The 16,238-nt window shown below is 48.5% G+C and overlaps 1 protein-coding gene across 1 annotated transcript in view; it reads left to right on the forward strand.

Annotated features, from left to right (window-relative positions):
- LOC147710752 (ATPase family AAA domain-containing protein 3-A) overlaps positions 1-16,238 on the forward strand; it is a 554,267-nt gene that overhangs the window by 250,669 nt on the left and 287,360 nt on the right. The window lies entirely within an intron of this gene.

The raw sequence follows: 16,238 nt of genomic DNA on the forward strand, positions 1-16,238 counted from the left end.
CACTGCCATTAGGCTATGGCCTAACTCTGGTCTTTTGCTTGAAATACTTGAGACTGAAGTATTTGTAGGTTTTCATTGCTTCTGCTTGTTCCCTGGTCTGTGGTAAAGTTTTTTATTAAAGGGCTGCAGATGTCTACGTTGTGTCGGATAGTTTATTGTTCTTCTCTGGTTGAACAAATAAAGTAGATGGATTTATGGGGGTCAGCCTAGGAAATCCACCTGTCTCATAATCTCGGTTCTGGAGGTGGGATACATTACAAGGGTTAATAGTTATCAGTGAACTTAAAAGCTTTTTTGGGGGATTAAATGTATGGAGAGGAAAGACAGAAAACCGTCTTCTAATGCCTCGCAGCAGTAATTGTTCTTGAGCAAATGCCCGGCTAAATCTAGCTGATTATGTGTACTAAAATAAAATATGATTCTATGGAATCCCATATGTACTTGCATGTCTATTTGTTTACCAGTTGCTGTAAATTTGAAAAAATATCTACTATCTCTAAGCAGGCGTCAGCAAGTGACCTAAATGGAAACCTGGCACTTCAGATCTAATACCGACCTATAGTGTCTAGTCAGTTTGCTCAAGCTGGGCAGAGTACAATTTTAAGCTAGAAATTACCAATCTTCATTATAGCTGATTGGCCTGTTGCCTATATTTATGTTGTTACCACTTACTCGTAGCATGTGTTGGCTGTAGATACATATGCTTAGCATACTCCTGCCATCTAGTGTTGATGTTGGCAACTTCTTTTTCTTCGAAGAGGTCTTTCGAGCCACGAACTATAGGCAACAACTCCTACAGTCTGTATTGTGCATGGACATTGGCTTCATTGTTAGATTGTTTTTCTCCGCTGTGGGGTAAGGATGTCTATCTCGGAGCTCCGGGATCGAAGCTTCGACACGTTCCTGCGACCTCCTTCTGCGGCCGACTTGTCAACCATCAACGGATAGCACAGGAAAACAACACCTACTGGTCTTTTTGACACCCTTTGTTCAGCCTGCTCAAGCCTGGTTTTCATCTTCAGCTTCCACCTATGTTGCCATTTTCTTTAACTCGACGTGCACGGAGTGATGGTAAAGACTCACTTCAGCTTCATCCTCAAGTGCTACGCCAAAAACTCCAGTCTGCAACCTCTGCCTGTTTCCAGAACACAATGAAACATCGTGTGAATCCTGCTTGGTCTTTCGGATGAAGAAAACTCTTGTCAACATAGAGAACGGTGCTGGGCACATACTCTAATGCAGACGACTCGAGCCGACAATGCACCCAACATCTTCACAGAGACCAACCTCATAGCTTCCATGCTGAGGAGGACACGGAGGAGGGAGAAGCCAATGGATGCTCTAATATTACTACACAGCAGTGGAGACATTTTGAATCGGACTACGAGCCCGAACATTCCATTGGGCACGCGAGTACATTACCAAAAGATTCCCACACACACCCTGTCTCACAGAACCCCACTGCCCTTGGGCCATGGAGGTATCCGGCAGAAGACAAAGGAGCAGAAACTTGTCCCTCCACCTAAATAGCCCTCCACAGGCACCGAAAAGTTAAACGCAATGACCAGTACGAAGTCAAGTCCCCTTTCGCAACCAGCGTCGAAACCTCATACACTCTTGAAAAGCCTTCCACACCTTCGGCGATGAAAGTGACGTCACAAAAACAAGACAAGCTCCTTCGGCACCCAAAAATCTCACCATTCCAAGTCCTCCGGCATTGAAAACCTCTTCAGAACCCAAACTCTTGGTGCCCAAAACTCTTAATGCTGAAAGATACAAAAATAGCCTCATAGCTGAAGGAACCGCCAGTCGAGCATATCCGCACCAGATTGCAAGAACACCTCGATGCAAAGACACTTCAATAACATGAACACAGGAAGAGTGGTTACCGAACCACCTGCTCCACATACAGAAACATTCCCAAAGAGGAAAAGACTTTTGAAGAGATTCTCATGGGGCCCTAGTTACCAAAGTCTCCACGCAAGAAGCGAAAGTATAGGGGTATTAGCCCCACGCAATTTCCTCCAGAAACACCACCTCCTCCACTACCTTTACTCTCTCCTCCTTCCCTCCTTTGCTTCCTCTGTTGCCACCTCCTCCAATTACACCGACATCACCACTGCACTCCTCTTATGCTCACTCACAAGGGTCACCCAGAACATCATCTTTAGGGGAACATAGTACAACTCACCATATGGACTCCTATTACGCACCTTACTTCCCCGATCTACACGGTGACACTGGGGATATTGACCAGCCGTGGGACGACTAAGATGTTGACCTTTAGGGGGATACAGACCCAGATTTAAATCCTGCTAAACCTTCACCGCCAAACAACACTACTTCATACCACAAGGTGCTCGGTAGGGCCGCACAATACAAGATAAAAATGCATAAACTACAGGATGAGGACGATTTTCTAGTCGAAACTCTCTCCAAATCACTGCGCGCTGTTAAGCATGCCCTTTAACATGGGTAAGAACTTAACTCCACAACTGAAATCTTTAAGCAACCCATAAAACCAAGGGTCATAATACCACAGGTTGACAAAAAAGTACAAGACCTCGCCAACTGACCCCACTTATATCAAAGGACATGTCTCGCCAGACTCACTGGTAGTACATAAAGCTCAGAAATTGGTCATCTCACAAGGGTAGTGATGATGCCCCTCCCACTGAGCAGGAGAGGAAAATGTATGATGCTGCTGGTGAGCGTGTGACAGCCCAAGCAGCCAGCCACCTTAGAATATCAAACTCAGTGGGTCTCCTATCTAAATATAGAGGGGCACAATGAAATGCGGGATCTACTCCAGCATCTCCCAGATCAATATAAGCAACGTGGGGCAGAACTAGTAGAATATGGGAAATAATATCCAATGACACAATTCAATGTGCATGAGATGCAGCAGACACCAGCTCAATGGAAGTAAACATCAGCATTATCATCAGGCGCCATCTTTGCCTCAGAGTATCCGGTTTTAAACCTGATGGACAGCAATATCTACTAAACCTACAATTTGATGGGGAACACCTATATAAGCCCCAAGTAGATGAAGTGCTTGAGAAATAAAAAAGAACACTGATAATGCAAAAGTATGGGTGCCCTTCAAACCTCACAACACATGGGTTCCTTTTGAAAGGGCCAATACAGAAGGGCATCCTAAACGGCCACCTCTAGAGACACCTCTAATCACCCAAAAAACACAAAGCCCCAATCACTCACAATACATTAGAGGGTCTTACTATAGATCACACTACAGGGGCAACAAAGGCCGAGGTTGTGGATCAACTTCCAAAGGGACTACTTCCAACAAGCAGGGACTGTCTACCCGCACCACCTTCCAACCACACTTAACACCAATGGTGAGACGACCACAGGACTATCACACACAATGGAAACTTATTACGTCCTATCAGTGGGTCCTTTCAATAATAACCTTTCACTCTTACAAGAGGATGCTCGGCTCTGCTTCAAAACGGGTCCATAGAGCCCGTCCCAATCCAACACCAGGGATTGGGGTTGTACTCACTGTACCTACTCATTCCAAAGAAAGATGGTACTTTACGGCCAATATTTGACCTCCGTCATCTCAACATTTACATCCTATCAGACCACTTCCATATGGTAACACTCCCGGAAGTCATACCTTTGTTACAGCAAGGAGACTTCATGACATCCATAGATCTCAAAGATGCCTATTTTCACATACCAATACATCCAACCCATCGGCGCTACCTTGGTTTTCAAGTCAGTGCTGAACATTATCAATTCAAAGTGTTGTCATTCGGAGTAACTACGGCACCAAGAGTATTTACTAAGTGCCTCATTGTTGTAGCAGCTCATCTCAGAAGGGAGGACATACATGTGTTCCAATACCTAGATAATTGGCTGATCAAGAGTGCAAAAGAAAAAAACATTTGCAAGACACTCTAAGGGTTATCAACCATCTACACAATCTGGATTTTACACTCAATACTACAAGATCACACCTAATACCCTACAAATGCAGCCGTTTCTTAGCACAACTCTAACACAGCAAAACCATATGCCAGCCCTGCATGAGTACTAAAGTTCCAACATACTTATCCTCTTTATCAACCAAATCGTCACATAGCAGTCAAAACAGTTTTGAGCCTTATAGGCATGATGGCCTCATGTATCTCTGCAACAATGCTTACAGTCGCAATGGTTCCAAGCGGAGGAACATATACAAGATCTAGTGTTGATAGGGCCAATAACTCCTCTCTCTCTGCAGTGGTGTAACAGCAACAATCTGTGCAGGGTCGGCCCTTCATAGGCCCCTCTCCCGCAGGTCACCATTACAACAGGCGCCCCCTTTCAAGGTTAGGGGGCACATATGCAGCATCTCACAGTACTCGACCAGTGGTCTCCAGTGCAGAAATATCTACACATCTATCATCTGGAGCTTGCAGAAATTCAGTTAGTTCTCAAAGCTTTTCAACAACTACATTAAAAAAACAGGGAGGCACACTCCATACAGCTCTCCCGCATAGCAGTGGGAAATCAGGACCATACAGCGTCTCACTTGACTTTTTTCAGGAAAACCCAGATCTATGGGTACCCGAGTCTTCCCACCCCCCTCCCCCGTCATGGTCAATGAGTGTCATAGTCCCAATTCATAAAAAAGGAGACTGGGCCAGCCCAAAGAATTATAGACCGATCTCCCTGCTGGACACCACGTCAAAACTCATGGACCGGCTCCTCCTCTCTAAGTTAGAGGGGCGGCCTAAGGAGAAAAATATCTTAATTCAGGCCCAATATGGATTACAGCAGGGAAGGGGCACTGTGGATCAGTGTTTAAATTTAGCACTGACTACAGAAAAGTATACAAGAATGAAGGGTGAAAAGATCTATCTGCCATTAGTGGATCTGTCGGCTGCGTTCAACTGTGTGTTCCATTCCAAGCTATGGAACATCATGGAGGGATGGGGGTTGACCAAGCCATATTAAACTTTATTAGACAGCTGTACTCAAATGCCGCGGCATCGGTCCGCTACACAAAAAATGGAGAATGCACGCGCCCATTCAAAATTACAAGGGGAGTAAGGCAGGATTGCATCCTAGCCCCATTCCTCTTCTCCATATATACAAATGGAATGGAGGAAGCACTCCCAGTGGCTACCCAGGACATCCCTGCTTTTGATTCCCAACTCCTACCAATGCTGGCTTACGCGGATGACGTGGTGCTAATCGCCAGAACCGGGCTTAGTTTTCAACGCCTGATAACTGTTTGTTTCCTTTATGGATTTGTTACAGCTGAAGGTAAACCAAACAAAGTCCTTTGTAATCATAGCCGGAGCTAGTAAAAGAGACTAAACTCTGTACCTACACGTAGACACCGAAAGAATAGAGGTGGTGGACTCCTTCCCCTATCTGGGGGTTCTTTTTCACAAGGACCTCTCATGGTCAAAGTTGGTGGAGGGGAAGGAAGTTGGTAATGGAAAGAGGTATCGCGGCTGTTAAATCCATTCACACAAAAACTGGGCGCAAGACCTCTACTTCCAATCAAAAACATCTACCAGGTCAGAGTTAAGGCAGCAGCAATGTATGGGGCTTGTGTTTGGGGTGTGGTAGCGCCAACCATTCTGCAAACTGCCGAGAACAACTTCTTCAAATCCATAGTGGGCTTCCCTCTCTCTTCTTCAAATTATATCCTACATTTGGAATTGAATCGCCATTATATTGCAGATTCAATACAATTAGCCCCAAGATCCTTGCGAGTGAGTAGTGTGTTTTTCAAATCCCTGATTGATTGGTTGATTGATTGAAGGTGGGTGGTAAAATACACCCAAACTTGCAACCACAAAGCTGAGTGGTTGCTACCTGCAGCTCAGAGCGCTCACTCTACATGTAAAAAAAGAGCCTCAATGGCTTTCCTGGTAAATATTCCACTAGAGAATACCTGTAAAGCAGCTGCACGGAATTACCCACGTACATTTACAAAACACTTTTGTGATATCAGCTAACTAACGAGCTAGAGTGGGTCAAGCAGAATTACAAATACTGTTTCAAGCATCTGCATCAACCATTAGCTAGCCACCGCTTTTGGAGAGCACTGCTTTACATCCGCTGCTAAGCATATGTATCTACGGCCAGCACATTCTACAAATGGAATATGTTACTTACCCTGTAAGCATCTATTTGTAGCATGTAGTGCCGTAGATTCATATGCACCCGCCCTCCTCCCCGGAATCCAATGGTTCACGTACACACTATTTATAAATATTAATTCCTATTCATCTATATCTTTGCATGTTCATCGTTACAATCTCTCTACTGCTCCTACACGGAGCTCCCCCGATGAGCCAAAAACAATCTAGCAATGGAGCTGATGACCATGTGCAATACAGACTATAGAAGGAGTCGCCTATATTTTGTGACTCGAAAGACTTCTTCAAATAAAAAACAAGTTGCAAGCGTCCAAGCCCAACACTAGATGGCAGGAGTATGCTAAGCTTATGAATCTACAGTGCTACGCGCTGGGGATAGATGCTTACAGGATAAGTAACATATTCCTTATTCTATGTCTTTGTAGTATGTATTGATACCAGTTCATACCTGAGGAAGCGATGGGCAGAAGAAAGTGTATCAGTTCGCAAACCGAATTAATAGCGCTGTTAGTGAACCAGGTCCTTGCATGTAGCACTGGGCAGTCAGAGTGCCTTCCAATCCAAACCTGCAGCATCACTCCCTATACTAGTGGTGTTTGGACTATATTTCTCTGCTGGTGCACCTCATACCTTACCTTGAGCCCTGATGCAGTGAGCTCTGTCTAATAAATAATTTTAGCACAACTATGAAACTGCCTCATGAAGCTGCTTATCTAGACATGGACACATTAACCTTGTTCCTTAGTCCTTAAGTTAATTAATAGTGGATTGAGGGAGCTCTGCCACCAGTCTTTCTGTAACCTGCTGTAATTGACTGCATAGATCTGCCAGCGCACCTCACTCGTGGTCTGCAGCAATCCTATGGGGCGTTTGTTCCATCCTAGGAACCTATTAAGCCATCTGGGACTATGTCATCTGTCCCTACCCAGCATATACATCTGTGGCTATTGTGTGGAGTGTTATATGATGCATGAATGATTGTTTTCTGTGTGTTGGTGGTATATGTTGTGAGAGTATGGGCGATTAATAGGATTTAATCCTTTTGTAAAAATGTTTTTATCAATTTATATTTATAACTGTTTCTCCTGAATATGTTTTGTTCTCACCACTAAAAATAAACGAAAAAGAAAGAAAAAATGAATTTCTAATAAAAATGTTAGTTAATACATAGTTGTCTTTTCATTTTTGAGACATCCACCAGGGTTCAGAGTGTAATAAGAGTTTTGGACCTGGCCTAGGTCACTTTTCTGAAACTATAGGGCAGGTTCCCTTCCTTGTTGGATTCTGCAGCAATCATATGCACTGCCCTGCCAAAGCATCCCAATCTGAGATTTAGCATTACTTCATTGGACTCTTGAAGTTCACTTATTTCTGTTTTTATAAAAAAAAGTTCTTCACACAGCCCTGTTGGAGTACTTTGCAGAAGGGAAGGAAGCTTGGATGGGGATACAGCTGTTGCAGCTGTAGTGTATGAAGATGTTTTGGTTCCAAGTCTACCAGTAGAAGGTTCATTTTGCAGCTTTGGCGCAACCTGGCGAAGAGTCTCATATAGGGCCAAAAGACCTCACATAAGTAGCAGAGCTATGCCATACTGCAGTGCCCCATACCTGCAAATTACGAGCCCACTGATGGTGCTCCATGATTTTTGTGGACTCTTCTAGCAGAGTCTTAGCCTATGTTGGAACAGAGGACACATCTAAAAGAATACCCTCCTTCCTAGCCCAGGGTGGATTCCACCACTAGTTAACGAGCTGTTGGGTGACTGATGGTTGTTGGCTGCTGAATATTAGCTTAAGGGCACAGGCGGAGTTACCTCTATTCCCAGGTGAGATGCAATCTACTAGCCCTTGCTGTTCAGTTTCATGTAGTTGTTGCTTCTTGCTTTTGATTTTAAAGGCAGTGGTACATGCCTCCTTTATGAATCAGAGTGTTTGCATGGTGACTGGTGTTAAAAATAGGAGACTGAGAACATCTGCAAAAAATAGTGGTTCCCATGTAATAGTATATTTGAGGCATGTGTGCTGTAGATTCACATGCTTTGTATATTCCTGCCAGTTGGGTCCAGATGTTTGCAATTGGTTTTCTTTAGAAGAAGTATTTTCCAGTCATGAGGTAAGGTGACTCCTCCTTTCAGTGATAGTGCTCAATGGCATCCACTCCATTGTTAGATTGTTTTCTTTCCGCCATCGGGTTCGAATGTATGCCAAGTACAGGTGCTTAACAAGGTAAGTAACGTAATCCTGTGAGTTTTGTAGACTTCATCACTGGCATGCTAGTGTCCTTTGTACTCTGCTTCAGACCACATAGGTGACCGCTTGAGTTAGGTGACCCACTGTTTCTTTGTTCAGGCATTTTCAAATAGGTACAGTATGCTTTTTCGAACCAGGGAGGACCTGGCTTGGCAGTTCAAGTTGGACTGTTCCCATGGGGAACAGGGTCAAGACTGATTTGCATATGACTGGGTGCAAACTGGGGTGTTGTGGCGTGCAAATAAACAATGGATTTAGGCCCAGATCTCTGTAATGGGGGTGAATGTTTGACATTGTTCAGCATTCCGTCCATCAATTGTTCTCTTTGCATGTCACCCGAAGTGGGTTGGGGATACCCAGACGTGGGTCACGTGCTTGCCATGCCACTGATTTCAGGCTATCCTAGCTGATTACGGGTGATACCCCGAAACCGGTCCCAGGATGCTTGTATCTGAAAGAAACAGGTTAGTGTTAGATTCCTTACCTTAGAATATCCCCAGGCGTCAGACTGGAACCGGTATGTTTTGTGTAGCAGTACCCCTGCGCGTCGATGGGCGTCGTCTGCGACTCCGCGTCCGTTGTCGGCATCGTGATCGCAGGGATGACGTCGTCGGAGTACTTAGACGCCGCCACGCGCGCTGACATCAGTTCTTCTTTTTTTTTTTGTGCCAGCAAGCGCAGATCCGGGAAGAGCAGTACTCCTAGTCACTTTTTGACTAAACTTTTTGATCTCTTTTAGGTCTTCTCGGGTCGCTACTCGACTCTCGGTGCCGATAGGGATGCCCGGGTTCAAACCCTGCGACGACTGTAACCTTTTGATGTCGGTTACTGACCCCCCACCGTATGTGCCTTTACTGTCTCTGGGCCGACCACGATGACAAGTCGTACCCCGACTGCCAGGCCTTGACGTCGAAAGCTAGGCGGGAGCGGTCCCGCAAGCGCCTCGAGCTCCGGCAGTCGGCCCCCTACCGCTTGAGGTCCCGGTCCAGGAGGAGGTCGAGGGACCGGTCGCTGGGCCACAGTCATCACAGCTCGGCGAGCCAACACCACTCGTCGGGCTCCAAGTCCTCAGGTAAGTCGAGGCACAAGAAGTCGAAGAAGCGACATCGCTCTTCTGACTCCTTCCGATGCTCGCGCGACGCGGCCGGAGGTTCGGGTGACTCCGCCCACGCGGCTCCACCGGAGCCGCAAGTGCCGCGTCCAGCTCCATACCCGCCTGTCCCTGGGCTGCATGCGACGCCGGAGGAGATCAGCGCCTTCCTCACGGCCATGAGGTCGCACTTCCCTCCGTCTGACCCCGCCGAGGCGCCTTCGGGCCTCGCGGGTCCTTCTGGGAGCACAAGCGGGCCGGCGGCTCCGGCGCCGCTGGGTGCTTCGGCCCGGCGCCGTCGACGACTCTGGTCCCGACGCCGCAGGGCTCCTCAGGATCCAGGCCTGGATCTGTGACAACGCTGGTCGACCTTACAACTCCTCTGCTGGCACCATCACCAAGGGTGTCGCCCCCAGCGCCGTCCCTGGACGGCATAGTCTCCAATACCCAGCCCGGTCCGGATCCGGCGCCGTCTTCGACGCCGATCGGTGAGCCCTTCACCGACGACCCGGCTCCATCATTTATTCCTGACTATCAGGAGATGGATGACGAGGGGGATTGAGAGGGGTCTTATGACCCTCTGGCACTGCAGTGCCAGTTGAGACAGGACTGGGCAGACAGGCTGGGGGAGGCCAGTGGTCTGGACACTTCGCCCAACACTGGATTTGTCTCCCCTCCTACCGTGGCTACGGAGGAGGGGGCTGCTTACAGCGTGGTGTTCACTAGGGCAGCCAAGGCCTTGTTTCTTGAGCTCCCAGTCTCGGCCTTGGACTAACCTCACTGAGGTGCTCAAACCACAGGCAAGCTCCTCTGAGCCTCTCCTGCCGTTTAACGAAGCCCTCACTGAGGTTCTGTTGGGCACCTGGTCCAAGCGCTCTACAGGCCTCCCTGTAGATAGGAACGTGACCAGACGTCACCTCCCGGCTCCGGGCGACCCCAGCTTCCTGTCCGTTCACCCCACCCCTGAGAGCCTGGTGATCCAGGCCTCTACCTCCTAGACCGCATTCCCAACCGCTCCTCCGGATCGGGAATGTTTGGGAAGAAACTGTTCTCACTCAGTTTGGGGTTGCGGTCTGTCAACACCGCCTGCCTTTTGGGCCGTTACTCCCACTCTGTGGGATACGGTTGCGGAAGTGCTGCCGCAATGCCCGGTAGAGGTCCAGGCAAAGCTTACCCAAGCCTTTGCAGAGGGACTGGATGCAGCACAATATTCGATTCGGTGTGGACTGGATACCACGGACTCGCTGGGCAGGGCTATTGCGACGACAGTGGCGATTCGCCGCCATGCCAGGCTGAGGTCTGCCAACTTTTCGGGGGATGTCCAAACCTCCCTTATGGACATGCCCTTTATGGCCGTCGCCTCTTTGGCGACAAAGCGGACAGTGTGCTGGAGCGTTTCAAGGACTCCAGGGCTACGGCCAAGTCCTTGGGCCCCGGCCAACACAAGCAAACTTCCACCTTTTGTCCCTTTCGTGGCCAAGGAAGAGGCGCCCCACACGTCCAGCTAGCCACAGGCCGCAAAGCCAACCTCAACGCAGTCGCGGACATGGTAACTGCCGTGGCGGTGCCGGGGGACACCGGCAAGGTCAGTCCACACCCGCCTCTGCAGCATCTGCCTCAAAATCATCCTAGTCCGAATTTTCGGGCCCATTCGAGCCCAGTGGGGGGCAGGGTTCGCCATCACCTCCTTCACCGGCGCTCCATCACATCGGACAGGTGGGTACTGCAAATCATCCGAAGGGGCTACTCCCTCCCCTTCGAGGCGACCCCTCCAGCCATGCCACCTCAGTACCACCTCATGTCGGGGTATCACTTGCGAATTCTACAGGAGGAAGTTACGGCCCTGTTGGCCAAGGGGGCCATCAAGCACGTTCCTGGGCCACAAGTAGTACGTGGTTGCTATTCCCACTACTTTCTGGTACCCAAGAAGGGCAAAGGAGGCCTACGCCCTATCTTGGACCTTCGGATCGTCAACGGCTTCATCCGGAAGGAGAAGTTCAAAATGCTGACTTTGGCTCAGGTCCTGGCTGCCCTGGACTCAGAAGACTGGATGGTAGCGTTGGACTTGCGGGACGCATATTTCCACATCCTCGTCCTGCCGGCCCACCGTTGTTACCTGCGGTTCATGGTAGGCCACGAGCACTTTCAGTTTACTGTGCTCCCATTCGGCCATATCAGCGCCCCACGGGTGTTCACGAAAGTGATGGCGGTGGTCGCAGCTCATCTGCGCAGATTGGGGGTTTCAGTCTTCCCCTATCTCGACGACTAGTTGTTGAAGGCGGGCTCGCCCCAGAAAGTCGTCTCCCACCTCCAGACTACGGCCGACCTCCTGCACTCGCTGCGGTTCTCCATCAACATGCCGAAGTCACACCTGTGTCCCTCTCAGAAGCTCCTTTTCATCGGAGCGGTTCTGTACTCAGCGCAGTTTCGGGTTTATCCCCCCGAACAGTGGTTTTGGGATATTCAGGCTCTGATTCCGATCTTTCAGCCTTTATCCCGGGTCTCGGTCAGGTTGACGCTGCGGCTCCTGGGGCTGATGGCCTCCTGCATCCTTCTGGTGCATCATGCCCGGTGGCGGATGCGGGCTCTGCAGTGGGACCTGAAGTTTCAGTGGGCACAGCATCAGGGCAACCTGTCCGACCACGTTCGGATCTCGGAGGGCACTGCAAGACAGTTGCAGTGGTGGCTCACGAACCGCGATTGGGTCAGCGGCAGATCTCTCTACCTACCCCAACCGGAGCACGTAGTGGTGACGGATGCGTCCCTCCTGGGATGGGGGGGCCACATGGGAGAGAGGGAGATCAGAGGCCTCTGGTCTCCGGCGGAGTCCCGGCTCCACATCAACCTTCTGGAGCTGCATGCGATCCGGCTTGCACTGAAGGCATTCCTTCCCTCTGTCCGGGGAAGTGTAGTGCAGGTGTTCACGGACAACAACACCGCCATGTGGTACTGCAACAAACAGGGCGGGGTGGGGTCGTGGACCTTTGTCAGGAGGCTCTGCGCCTCTGGCAATGGCTGGAACACCAGGGCGTCACCCTGGTGGTTCAACACCTGGCAGGTTCCCTGAACGCCAGGGCGGACGAACTCAGCCGCCGGTGCATGATGGATCACGAATGGCGTCTAAACTCTGACGTGGCGCAAGGCCTCTTTCAGCAATGGGGAGAGTCTTGATTAGATCTATTCGCCACCGAAGAGAACGCGCAATGTCATCAGTTCTGCGTGTTGTTATTTCCAAGGCGGCACTCGCTCGCAGACGCTTTTCGTCGCAAGTGGAGCTGCGGTCTGTTGTACGCCTTTCCACCTATACCACTTCTGCCCAGAGTGCTGAAGAAGATCAGGCGCGACCGGGCCCAAGTCATCCTTGTGGCTCCGGACTGGGCACGAAGATACTGGTATCCCGAGCTACTCAGCATGTCAGTCGATCCCCCGATTCGTCTGCCTCTTCAGGAGGACCTTCTGTCGCAGCAGCAGGGGACGGTCCTCCACCCGAACCTGTTCAGCCTCCACCTCCATGCATGGAGATTGAGCGGCGACAGTTGAGGCCATTTGACTTACCTCCTGAAGTTTGTCATGTGATTCTAGCAGCCAGGCGTCCCTCCACAAAATCAGTATACGCCTGTAGGTGGAACAAATTTGTGGCATGGTGCACAGCAAAGGCTGTGGATCCACTCTCTGCCCCCCCTTTCTGAGGTTCTCCTCTTCTTCCTTTCTCTTGCCCCACAGGGCTCTGCTCTGGGCACTCTTAAGGGCTACCTCTCTGCCATTTCAGCCTTCTTGAGGCTTCCTGATCAGCCTTCTCTTTTCAAGTCCCCTGTTGTAAATAGATTCTTGAAAGGCATCATGCACATGTTTTCTCCTGTTCCTTTCGTGATGCCTAAGTGGGACTTGAACCTTGTTCTAACCTATCTGATGTGCGCTCCTTTCAAGCCACTTCACAATTGCTCTCTTCGTCTCCTGACCCTTAAGACTGCATTCCTGGTTGCCACCACCTCTGCCAGGAGAGTGAGTGAGCTCCAGGCTCTATCTTCTAAGCCTCCTTTCCTTTCTGCCTATCCGGACAAAGTTGTTTTAAAAACTCCTCCTTCTTTCCTGCCCAAGGTGGTTACGGTCTTTCACATCAGGCAGTCCATCACCTTGCCCACCTTCTTTCCGCCTCCGCATCCTTCGAAGGAGGAAGAGAGGCTCCACCGTCTGGACCCAAAACGTGCGCTCTCCTTCTACCTTGATCGCACACGCCAGTTCCGGGTGGACGACCAGCTCTTTGTTGGTTACGTGGGCATGAAGAAGGGACAGGCGGTGCACAAACGAGCCATCTCTCGTGGGTCGTGTTGTGCATCAAGGCCTGTTACTCCATACCTAGAAAGGAGCCCCCTGTTGGGCTGAGGGCCCATTCCACTCGGGCCACAGCGACTACTACTACTGCCCTGGGTCGGGGAGTCCCCTGGCAGGAGATCTGTTAGGCAGCTACGTGGGCCTCGCTGCACACGTTCGCTAGACACTACTGCCTGGACAGCCAAGTCCGGAGAGAAGGCTTCTTTGGCCGTTCCCTTCTCCAGGACTTTTTGGTGTGATCTTGGTTCGCAGACCCACCACCGGGGTTGGTATTGCTGGGGTATTTATTCTAAGGTAAGGAATCTAACACTAACCTGTTTCTTTCAGATGCACAAGTTACTTATTACCTTCGATAACTATATATCTGTAAAACAGTAGTTAGTGTTAGATTTCTTACTGGCCCACCCATCCTCCCCGTTCTGCGAACCGATAACTAGGGTTAAGGACATCCCTTTCAGGGCCCTAGTTTCATGGCACCAGTGTCGGTCTCTGGCATGGCTCTGCGTTCCTGGCGCGGAAAGCTATGTACAAGAACTGACGTCAACGCGCGAGGGCGTCGTCTAAGTACTCCGGCGTCATCCCGGCGATCACGATGCCGACAACTGACGCGGAGCCGCAGTCGACACCTACTGACGCGCAGGGGTACTGCTACGCAAAACGTTTCGGATCCAGTCTGACGCCTGGGGATATTCTAAGGTAAGAAATCTAACACTAACTACTGTTTCTTACAGATATATCGTTACCAAAAGGTAAGTAACTTGTGCTTCCAGTCCAGTGAGGACCTGGCCTGGCAGTTTGGGCTGGACTGTTCCCATTGGGAACAAGGTCGAGGCTTATTTGCATATGGCTGGTCCAAACTGGGATGACGTGGTGAGCAAACAAACTATGGATTTCGGGCCAGACCTCTGTACTAGGGGTGAGTGTTTGACATTGTTAAGCATTCTGTCCATCAGTTGTTCTTTTTGCATGTGAAAAAATTGTCATACAGAGATACACACAAATTGAACGTTAAGTGTAGGTGAATGTTTATAAGGTGTTCATGTTTATATGCAAAACTTCCCTGACGTTTTGTTAAGAAATGCATGTAATATACAAGAATATAAAATATAGGCATGGCCACTTACACATGTTTGAACTCAGTGTGATTTTTAAGCAAGGCTTCCAAGTTGTATGCCATTCAGCTCTTCTCAGCAAGATGCGTAATGTTTGGTACAAAGCCACAAATGATTGCCTATTGCATCTTGCAGAAGGTGGCTTATCATTCATGAATGCATAATTGTCAACCTCGTGATAGTAAGTCGTGGGTCTTGCACCTTGTTTTGGTGGGTGTTCCCATTAAGATGAATTAAAAGCAAAAACATTTTGTTGGTGGTCAAACTTCAAAAAGCATCTTAACCCATTAATATCTATAAAGGCGGTTTGTTTCTTTGGCAAGTGAATGCATGTAAAAAGATGGGACTAAATGTGGTTGAGTAGACATTTATGCAATCTCTGTTTCACGATAGCTAAAGTAATGTATGTTGGCTAATATTTACTCTTAAAGGATTGGTTTAATTTTTAACTTGTTGAATTATTCCCAGCCCACAAAACATGTATGACACTGACAAAATCAGTGATGTCATTTAACATTTCATGAGTGATGTAAAATATGAAATCCGAAGCAGTGTATGAAGGGGAGCAAGTTCTAGTTAATTTAATAAGTGATGGCTTGTAAGGTTCCAGGATTTTTCATTTATTTTCTTCTAATTTTTTATTCTTCTCATTTGAGCACCTATGTATGTCACTTTATCCTTTGTTATGCCACAGTATTTCTGTTTTTTTAACCCTATTTTAAGATCTTCTTTCCCAACCTAACAATAAGTCACTTTAACCTTTGTTTTTTCTGTTAATTTGTGTTTTTTTATCATTTTTAAAGTTGAGCATTCACCTAACCCTCTTAGTTGATCCAAACCCTCCACAGCACAGTCTTTACCTTGGCTCTGTGCTAATCATGCCACAAGAGGCTAGCCACTTCGCTGTGTACGGCCAAGGATTGGCTGCATGAGTCTCAAATCCTAACATGTTTGCCACCACTACCTGGTTGATGTGATGGCAGCCAATCAGATTTCAGCAGGAGATCTGTTGGATCGGGGGAGGCTCTGCGTCCCTAGATATACCATTTTTATGAGCATTATTTACTTAAAAACTACTCTGATTTATACTAAATCACAAAAAGCACTCTTCCTGGACCAAGATCTAGCTTACTGCCAAATTTGGTGAAAATACATTCAGCTGTTTGGGTTGTAGCTGTGTCTGAAGTTCCTATGGAATGGAGAACATGCATTTTGGGACTTCCCCCACCCCCTCCTTTTGTCTCTGCCCATGCCTGACTGGTAATGTTCGAGCTGTGTGTGTCTGTAGATACACATGCTGTGCATACTCATTCCAGGTAGTGTT

The sequence above is a fragment of the Lissotriton vulgaris genome, chromosome 5 (genome assembly GCF_964263255.1).
Source record: "Lissotriton vulgaris chromosome 5, aLisVul1.2, whole genome shotgun sequence".
Taxonomy (NCBI): Eukaryota; Metazoa; Chordata; class Amphibia; order Caudata; family Salamandridae; genus Lissotriton; species Lissotriton vulgaris.